The 9212-nt window shown below is 38.2% G+C and overlaps 1 long non-coding RNA gene across 3 annotated transcripts; it reads right to left on the minus strand.

Annotated features, from left to right (window-relative positions):
- Positions 1-5875: 5875 nt before the first annotated feature.
- LOC124401990 lies at positions 5876-8447 on the minus strand. 3 transcript variants are annotated; one of them, XR_006928636.1, is made up of 5 exons: positions 8186-8375; positions 7316-7445; positions 7086-7195; positions 6153-6237; positions 5876-5936 (listed from the first exon to the last, which is right to left on the minus strand). It is a non-coding gene; the product is annotated as an uncharacterized LOC124401990 (long non-coding RNA). The 3 variants fall into 3 exon arrangements; XR_006928635.1 differs by lacking the exon at positions 8186-8375 and adding an exon at positions 8423-8447 and having other exon boundaries at positions 5876-6237; XR_006928634.1 differs by having other exon boundaries at positions 5876-6237.
- Between the last annotated feature and the right edge of the window lie 765 nt (positions 8448-9212).

The raw sequence follows: 9212 nt of genomic DNA on the forward strand, positions 1-9212 counted from the left end.
GTCCTGTGAAGTTCTTTTAGTGTCTTACCTGGATTGAGCAATGTCCAATATATAACATATAATAAGCACTGTAAACACACCCTACTTATAAAAGAATGGAATGGTTTCATGTTTTCACAATATTTTGCTTTGAACATAAGCTTTGGAAAAATGCTTTAAAGTTTGAAAGAACCATTGGGAGGCTATAGGTAATACCAAAACTAGTTCTCCCTGAAGGTGTGATTATTTCAGCTAGTGATCAGAGAAAGCAGCCTTACAGCACAGACATGCTAAATCCAACCCCACCTTTAAACAGAATTCAGCAGAGCAGATTATTATATGTCTAAACGCCTCTCGTAGATCCTTCTCAAGCAAATCCGGCCTACATGTTTATAATGCAGATATCATAGCAAAGGTCTTGGAGAAATGGTTAAAATGGTTGGGGCAAGTAAGCACTGTGTGGAAAGTTTGCGCAATCAAACTGCCAATATACACACCAGTGGTGGCTCAGTAATGGCTCTCAGCAAAGCTCGATTTGCTCCAGTTGACCTGCTTAAGAGATGCGACACAGACAGACGTGACAAAGGTGAAAGCTGTTCACTTTTTCTTCTTCTGTTTGTAAAAATAAGCACTAATTTGGCTGGGCTGAGCTGCTGTCCTCCGTAGACTAATCAGGGTGAACTGTGCTGATGTGACAGCGAGAGACAGACTGCTATTAGCCGCTTTGCTGCACGGCATGCTTAAGTGACCAGCATGGCCTCGCTGTCACAAATTGGTAAGAGTACGCACAAGACATCCAATATTATACAGATCTTTACTAGCTGCTTGGACTAATATTAAAAAAAAAGAACATAGGTATGTAAGGCGAGTAAATAAATAAATAATAAATCCATTTAAAAAAGCTTAATTATGGATCTAAACAGCCACATGAATATTTCTAAATTAAAATAATGTGATTAATCAAATAATTAACTAATAAAAGAAATGTCTTTAAATAAGTTATCTGTTTTTAAATATAGGTCTTTCAATTTTACTTAATTAATTAACACATTAATAAGGTGGTAGCTTTCTTAAATAATGTGGGGAATAATAAAAAAAAGGAAAGAAAGAACTGCAAGAAAGAGAAAAGAGGAGAGCCTGGTGGTCCCCGTCACTATGCCTGACCCAGACTTGAACCGGCGCTTTGATTCAGTGTGATCTCAGAGGACAGAGTGTGCCACACTCGTTTCAGGCTAACAACTTCATGGTGTGATAATTCTCCCTCGCCGGGTGAGAGATGTCACCGACGCAACTTTTTCCCGAATGATAAACGATCCTAATTCAAGTTGTTGTGCCATGAAGAGTAACTATGACATTCCAATAAGGCCCTTCAACCCATATCGTACAGAAATAAGCCCTCGGCCTCATGGCCAGAATATATACCGGAATATATCACAGATTAACGGGTAATGTTCATGAGAAATAAATACGGGTGCTCTGTCTTGCTTGTGGGTTGGTCTTCCCTTAAAGAATGCACAGTGTGAAATCCTCTGTGTGCACTTTTTAATTTTTCTCCTTGCTTGTTGTAATTAAATTAAAGGACTTTGTGCATTCCCACAGGACTGAAGAAGAAAGAGAAAGAGAGGAACTTTGATACTTCAAAGCCTTGTTTTATCACTCTTCGGAGAAACAGGGCATGAAAAGACTAAAAAAACAACCAGCGATAGCTCAAAACATGACCGGTACATGAAGCTCTTTCATCATTAATTTAAAAACAGCCTACACATAATGTACACTGATGTTCTCCAAGCAGGGTGATGAAACATCTATGCAGAGCCTGAAAAACATTAACATTTCTACTTTTTCAGAAAGTCAAATTCCATGGCCAAGAACTGAGGTAATTTAATTATTTATAGAAATCTGGAAAACATATATGTGTGTATAATGTATGTCTGCACATTTACACTTACTCAGGAGTGAGTGCTACACGTTTTTTTGGAATTACCAGCCTCAGAACCCACCGATTTACACAAATGCTTCACAAGTGGCAGATATATTTTAACATCCAATGTTCACAGGAAAGTGTATGAGTCAGGCCTTCATGGTCTAAATGTGGCAAAGAAACCGTTACTTCGGATGAACAACACTTAAGAGACTTGCTCGGGCCAAGAAATACAAGAAATGGACATTTGATCAGTGGGAAACTTTCCTTTTTTTCCTGAATATGTGGTTTCCAGTGAAGCAAAGTAATGGAGGGCTGCATGTTGATATGGTTTGTGATTAGTTGGACAGGAGAGTGAAGGAAAAGCAGCCAACAAGCACTCAAGACCTCTGGGAACGCTTTAAGATTGTTGGAAAACCACTCCAGGTGAGGCTAACATTAGGCTAACATATAATGCCAAGAGTGTGCAAAGCTGTCAAAGCAAACGGTGGCTTGTTGAAGAATCAAATGTTGATATATGATCATGCTGTTGTATGTTGATGATAAAAGCACAATTGAGGGGAAAAAAGATATCCATTAAGCTTCCCCTCATTCATCGAGCATAATACGTAAGATCAAAGTGTTTCAATGCATTTATTGAAATCAAATACTTTGCCTTAGAGATTGCTCCAATTACTATGCGTAGGTAGCATCAGAACAGCTACACCTGTTTGCCTGGACAGTAAAGCTGCCATCAATTCTCTAAACAAGCCCCAGGCTTTCAAATGAGAACTATAAAAGTTTGTAATGGACAACTGTTTTACAGCACCTTGGAGCTCCATAAAACTACAACCTGTCAAGTCTGGGAGCCAGTGGGAGGCCATAAAGACACTGGAGGAATGGAGAGAGGACCAGGACCAATATGTAATGTTTTAATTCCTGCTTTCAAAAGGAAATTTGTGCATTAAAGACTCAGCCATGCTAATTATTCTAGGTCAGAGCTTTGTATGTGTGTGTGTGTGTGTGTGTGTGTGTGTGTATGTGTGTGTATATATATATATATATATATATATATATATATATATATATATATATATATATATATATATATATATATATATATATATACACACACCGTATTTTTCGGACTATAAGCCGCTACTTTTTTCCCCACGTTTTGAACCCAGTGGCTTAAACAACGAAGAGGCTAATATATGGATTTTTTCTGGGTTTTTCCCGGTTTCACAAAATTAAACCCAAAAAACTGAACCCCATAACATTAGACCAATGAAATTTCCGAACGGAAACGAAAAAATGCACTTCACCTGTGTTCTGAGCTGCACAGCATCGGGAGAAAAAACATTTTTAAACGCACGACGATGCCAAAAGAAAAACTCCCGAGAGAAATAGTTGTGAAAGGAAGAAGGAAGACAGTGAGCAATGACTTTCTTGGTAGGCTACTGTTTAGATACAAGCCGTTGTAATGCGTTGAGTCAGGGTGAAGGGATAGCTCGCTTCTGGCATGCTATTCCCAAAATACCGCTATGCTCCTAAAGGAAGCGCAACATATTTCACCTGTTACACCGTGTGTAACGTGTCTTTCGTTAAAGCCTGTGTAAAGTACATTAGTGTAGACAGGTGCGGCTTATTTATGTTAAAAAAAATAATATTTTCAAAATTCAGTGGGTGTGGCTTATATATGGGTGTGCTTTATAGTCCGGAAATTACGGTATATAAAAGTTGCTAAAAAAATAAATAAAAATAAATACATGCCTTGAATTGTTTTTCTTGCTTTTCTAATCCTTTGAAAGATCCAACTTGCCAGAATTACAGCATGCTAGAATAGCCTAACAGGCTCATAAATTGTTTTCCAGCTTCCTTATTACTCAGCTAAATCAATCAATACATGTGGAGCAGTTAGAAACAAAGTTAAACTTTTTTTTCTGCCGGCTTCATTCATAGGAACTTGAGTGAAATCTAATCACATTTCTCTCGTTCTTCTAGATTACTGATTATTTTTATGAGCTCAGGAGAGGAAGAAAAGATTGAAACATATCGTTCCTTCTCCTGTTCATTTGAAACCTTGCGTCTAGAACGTACTCATCCCTTCCCCTCTGCGTCATTGTATTTATTTGGTCGATTAACACTTGGCCAGATGGAGTGTATTAGCTCTGACAGAGAAAGCGAGGTGCTCTTCGAAGGACAAATGAAATGAGTCATGGATCAGCCGGAGCACACCTGATGGATGGAAGAGGTGGGTTATTTGCATAAGTATATTTGATAGCGCTATTAAAAGTGCGGTGAGATGAAGAGGAAATAAGGTAGGCGCTGAACTTTCTTGTGCTCCACAATGTTGCTGTGCAATATCATGGCCCTATATTCTAGAGCAGTTTTTAGAAGTCTTCTGGGAAAAATCTTTAACTAACTCTGATATTTTTCTCTGTTTGTTTGTTTATATGGCGTATAATCACCAGCATAAAATCGCTGTGCTGGTTATTGGGCTGCATGAGAATCTGGAGCATCAGCAACATTTATGGGGTCGATGATGGCCTTAAAAATAGGCAGGAAGTAACAAACACATCAGTCGAACGCTGTTTCGAGAATTGAAGGCTATTATGTGAAAAACTTGGAAAAGAATTGAAGAGATCCCGCAACGCTGTAGATTATTCTCTTCACAGAACGGCATAAACCCACTCTAAGGAGGACAGACAGCAAATTGAAGGTCCCGGTGCAATTTCACGGGAGGATCAAAACATTACGCATCAAAACATCATGTAGAAGCCTCACAGGTCTTCGGCAAGCAGCGTTATTAAACTATCTGCAAAACACCAGTATCATTTTTGACAGGAAAGAGATGACACAAGAATGCTGGTCTTCTAGGCAGAATGCCATGGAACAACGACCCAGTGTACAGCTGTAATTTATGCGGGACCTATTTATGGACGAAGCAGTCAGCTGTACTTCTGTTTGTAATGGTCAGCTTGTTGACCGAATGGTTCGGAAAAAGTGCCTGTCAAGCCGATCCAAATTGTGGGAGGTGCCTCAATTTGCATGTGGTGACATTTCTGCAGTTTACCACAATAATCTAGCAGCCAAAACACCAAAAAATGAAAATTCTGGCATTTGGTAGACCCCTTTATCCAAACCGACTTTATCTCATTTACACAACTGAGCATTTGAGGGCTTAGGGCCTTGCCCAAGGGCCCACAAGTGGCAACCTGGCAGTGGTCGGATGTGAACTCAAAAGCTTACGATTATCTTCAATTTGCTGTAAAAGTCACCGACCAGGCATAATGTTATGACATTATAACCGGTAAATAACACATTACCTCATCATTATAAAGATGTTAATGCTTGAGGGGTCTGGAATGTTTTGGCAGAAAAATTGAGACCAACACAATATTAGGCAGGTGGTCATAACGTTATGCCTGATTGGTGTCCATAAAGATATGCGTGGTCGGTGTATATGTGACAAGAATAAATATCCTATCTTTCTTTTCACCACTCCAGCAATCATCATTTTTGGACTATATCATCCACATTTTTTATTCTTTTGCAGCTTATTTGATAAGTAAACAATACACGCTCTTAGAACGTATCTGTATGGCTTTTTCATCACTATGCATATTAAATATTCATAATTCACATGCTCTATCCTTTAAAGCCTGAGTGCTCAGTGTGTCACTGTTAAATCATCCTGAAGTACATAAGGTGCACAGTGAATTATTTTCATCTCAGATAACGGAAAAGGCTGCAACAAAATGTATTCTACACTCTTGTAACCTCTTGGATTATTATTTCCTTCTAACTTTTGCATAAAAGCAAACATTAGCAGAGAAACAGAAAATACTTTAAAATCACTGCAACACTACGGCAATGTGCTATACATCTACAAAAAGTCACACTTTTGATTCTCCTTTGTCTATTTTTACAAATTGTGTAATTAAAAGCTCGACGCAAGTGTCATGAGTAAATAAATGAGTACATGGCACCCGCTTGTTTTAATTGTGCCGTTTTAATTTGCTGCTGTATCTTCAGGTGACACGAGCTCTACGCCCTGCTGAAGGAAGAACATGGAAATAATTGATTGTGTGTGGCATTTATTCTGATCTAATTTATTTTTTTAAAAAGGCAAAGTGAATTCAAGCCGTGCTGATTGGATTTGGCTGCTGCGCCGCATGCGTGTATCGCAATTTCTTTTTCTTTTGAATATGTTGCTTCTTTCCTTGTTATCGCTTCAGTTTGAAAGAGAGTTGATGGGTAACTACTTAACTCAAATAAAGGTTGCAAAGAATGGTCCGAACACACGTCGCTGCATCCAACAATCTATTGGTGAGCCACATGGAGGAGGCGTTCCCCTGTAAAAATTAGATAAAGCATAACTTATCTGAGACACAGAGCGCTGGAGAACTACTGTAAACACAAAGCATAGGAACAAGGCAGCATGAATTTACAGAAGGGAATGAGACACAGGCACTAGCAATATCATTAACTGACTGAAATGCGAAGGACCTGTAAAACATCAAAAACGAAATCTTGATATCTAATAAATCACAGCGGTATAAGAACATACAGAGGGGCTGATAGCAGCAACAGCCATTGTTGATAGTTTTCCTATAACACCATGCCCTCAAGCATCGATGGCACAGACTCTTAAAAGGCAAACTTATTTGTTTTTCCAGTAAGTAAATCATATGTCCTACACCATTTGCAAATTGATTGTGCATGTATGTTTCCTTTGATGTAAAGACAGCAAGATGAACATGTGTTGTTACTGGTTATCTCCATGAGATGGCAGCACTCACACATTCACTCTCACTTAATTGGATGAATTAAAAAACTAAATAAATCAGAAGATACGCTGTACCTTTGACCTTTGCTATGTTCTGAAGCATACTACAGTGCCAAAATATTCTGGTCATAAGTATTTATATGTTATATATAATGCATATTTTTGTTTTTATAGTGTAATGAATGTGTGCAGGGTTTGATTCTGGAGACAGTGCAGAGAATATTTTGAAAAGATCTCAGCATATTGTTAGAATGGGTTTATGTAGGTTGAATGAAGTAAAGTAAAGCATCACCCATTAAATGTTAAATTGCTAAAAAGTCCAGCAAATTCACTCTGGTAGTGCTGGGATTTAAACTCCTGACCTTTGGATCAAAAGGCCCACAACTAAAGTGGGGCCGTTTTTTATTACCTTACCAGTCTGTTTACTGGGGCACACGATCTGGTCCAGCAGGCCCTGTTGCACTCTGCTAACCTTTCTCTGCCATTTGTTCTGCAGACTGACACAGAGCTGAAGGCCATTTGTCCTAGGTGAAGGGAGAAAAGTGCCTTGTGCTGTACTTCTGCAGAAAGCTCTCTGTAAGTACAGCACTATAGAAAAAGTGAGTCTGACTATCAAGTGGATAGTGCTTATACTCCTATATTACCTCCTGTGGCAACTTTTACCATTGTGATTTCAGTCTTGCACTGTGGCTTCACCACATAAAGGATGTCAGCATGTAGATCACTTGTTGGTATTTAGCATTTCAGCCAATCGAGACTGAGGTGATCCACAGGCTGGGGGAAGAAGAGCAGAGTTGAGATAGACTGAGCGTTTCAATGGATTTTAGAAGGAAAAAAAAACATATGACGCTCTATAAAAAGTCACCTATCTCCAGAGTCTTTGTTTACACACGGTATATTGTGATCAAGGCTTACAAAAAGCTAAAACTGTTACTATATAGAGGTAAAAGAGAAATATATCTAACAAACTGCACATTCATTTATAAACCGGTATAGGAATTTTAACATGCTCCAACCCAAACCTGACATGAAATCTACAGATAATTTCCGACATCATAGACACTTACCGAAAACTATAAATTAATAATTATGATTTAAAAATCTATTACATGCTCATTACAAATATATGGCCAATTAGTTAATGTTGTAAAAGGTTAGTTTTGTTGTTATTTCTTGTTGCAGTTATTGTTGTTTGGGATCTACTGCTTTAATTCCATTTGCTCACAAAATCATTGAATGATTTGAATAGTTAATCAGAGTGAATGTTGTGCACGTCCCAGTTCGTCCTCATTCTTTTCACTTTTCCTGGTTGTCGCACTTTAGAGACGGTCCCTAACTGTTTATCAACGCACTTATTCAATGAAAAAAAAAGTTTTAACTTTGAATTAAGTGTTTCCTTACATGATTACACAAATGTAGACACGTTCAAATCATGTAGTCTTTCAATAATTTGCCATTCCATTTTTTGTTAATTAACAGAAATATCCGAATGTCTAAATATAAACTTATTTTACCTCAGTGAAAGAGACACGACGCCGCCATCTTTGTATCAAAGCTTTATATAGCGGCACAACACTGCTCAACTTTATATTACTTTTCAAAATATCGTCAGGAATTATTTGCAGGAAAGTCATTAAAAAATCACCGAAATCATCTAGATGAAATACACATATTTTCTTTTTTTCGTGTTTTACCGCCATATTCATTGTCGTCCTGTGATTACAATTAGAAAGTTATTATCGAAAGCTCACCTGACTGAATTGCACCTCTCTGTCCCGCCCACTGCCATAAAATAAACCAATAAATCCACACCAAATATGATGGACGTGGCGCTGAGCAAATCAAACGTAAATATTAATTAGGTTTCGTTTCATTTTCATTTGTCTTATAGGTCGCAGAGTTCTAATTAACCCATGGCAAAGAATGATTCCATGTCCATGGCGAGGAAAACATGAGTAAATGTTTTCTTTTTTTTTTCTTTTTAGTAAATCAAATATGTTACTTTGAACCATAAGTGTAATGTTAATTTGTGGGTTTTTAATTACATTTTAGTCCCACACCCTTTACCTAACCCTTTTTTATCTTGAGAGCTTCTTGAGGGGCTTAATGTCACGCCAATTATGGAACTGCAGGTCCATTTTGAAGCAGTGAAACTTTTAAACAAATAAGACATGCAAATAAAACTGACTATAACGAGTTTAAAAGCCGGATTCTCATCACCCCGGACCAATCGCCCAGATCTTTTGCAGCCCAAATCCCAACAGAACTACACTATTCCCTTTTTGATCCAGCTTTGGTTTGCAATTCAAACCTCTACAGAGGAAGTCTTTAGAGTCCTCTGTGAATCTCCGTAGTGCTTTGCTAATCACAGATGAGTGTGGACACCAAACCCCAGTGACTTAAGATCACCGTCTGTCACCTTGAGGCCATTCCACTATGTGCACTAAGGCGTTGTCTTCTGTCACTAGCAATTAGTGTAATCTGCACAGGCTAGGTCCTTAGGGAAACAAGAGGGGAGTTCACTAGCAACAGGTGGCTCAA

This window comes from Silurus meridionalis, chromosome 19, assembly GCF_014805685.1.
Source record: "Silurus meridionalis isolate SWU-2019-XX chromosome 19, ASM1480568v1, whole genome shotgun sequence".
Lineage (NCBI taxonomy): Eukaryota > Metazoa > Chordata > Actinopteri > Siluriformes > Siluridae > Silurus > Silurus meridionalis.